Source organism: Haplochromis burtoni, unplaced genomic scaffold, assembly GCF_018398535.1.
Source record: "Haplochromis burtoni strain Fernald_Lab_line unplaced genomic scaffold, NCSU_Asbu1 Contig_2794, whole genome shotgun sequence".
NCBI lineage: Eukaryota > Metazoa > Chordata > Actinopteri > Cichliformes > Cichlidae > Haplochromis > Haplochromis burtoni.
The window spans coordinates 1-1,326 of record NW_024585155.1 but is presented as its reverse complement, the minus strand read 5'-3'; positions in this window follow the sequence as shown (position 1 = coordinate 1,326).

The window sequence follows — 1,326 nt, the reverse complement described above, 5'->3', positions numbered from 1 at the left end:
GTGTGAGAAAACTCCCTACCTCACAGATAGGGATGTTTTATTTCCATGCTGATGTCCGCCTTAAAGGAACACTATTAAGTGTTTATTTCTTGTTCACTGGAACGCCCTGTTATCATACAAGCAGCCCTTCCTGTCTGTTCTGTGAGCATGCAGCTACACTCAGCTCTGTTTGTGCCTCTTAGTTAACCCTTCACACCGTGGGGTTAGTGCTCGTATCCTTCTAATGAGGAGCGTATCAACCCTATTATGATCACACACTGCAATCAATGTCAAAAAGAAACTTTATCTAAAAACTTAATAATTATTCTCCTGTCTGATAATCAGGGGACAAACAAACTAACAAACTGTTTTCCCCAAACTGGTGTAGTTGTTTAGTCTGAGGGCAAATCAGAAACCCACTGAACAGCTAGAACTGACACCAGTCATGGAGAATAATAACACAGAGCTGGCATCCTGACATCCTGTGGTCCCACTATAATGACTTGTCCTGTGTTGGTCTACTGGCTGTGAACTGGGAAGGACTCAGTTATTTTCCTGTACCCCCCCAGTTTTTATTTTTTCTGGCATTCTCGTATCACTTCCTGTTCCTAACACAGTGCACAGTAGTGTTTTGTTAACATGTGTGACTTGTTTAATTATATACCTTCAGATAAAGGCTTATGTCAAACTGTAATCTTCATGTGATTTATCCAAAGCGCGCTTTCTGCTGACTCACCCACAGTAAAGACCCAATGAGTGTCTTTAGCGTAGCTATTAGCTTAGCTTGTAGCTGAGTCACTAGTTTCTCAAATGTTTCGTTTCTCCTCTGTTCAGCACAGATACTGGAAAGAAATGTTGCCTGATTGTACGTCTGGAGGCCAGGCTCAGTGAATGGAAAACCAGCTCTGGACTCTGGCATAGATAGTAGTTAGTGCGGGCAACGCTAGCTTTGCTACCATTAGCTCTTCCTCAGCAGATAGTCCTGAGCAACAAGAAAGAAGGCTGGCTGGGTGACGGTGAGGAGGAAGTGTAGCTCTAAACAGAACACCCCGGTACACCACCTGTTCATCTCTCACGTAGTTTTCTCGCCACTTTTGTGGGTGATTCTGTTTTGAGAAATGTGAAGCTAGGGACTCCAGCAGCCATAGTCAACTGTCAGAGGCGAAGGCAGGCGACACTGAAGGAACCCTGAAATTGCTGGGAATGGCCTCTGACAGTGGACTCATCTCTGTGCTTGTCCTGCTAGACCTCAGTGCAGCGTTCGATACTGTCGACCATAATATCCTATTAGAGCGATTAGAACATGCTGTAGGTATTACAGGTACTGTGCTGCAGTGGTTTGTATCA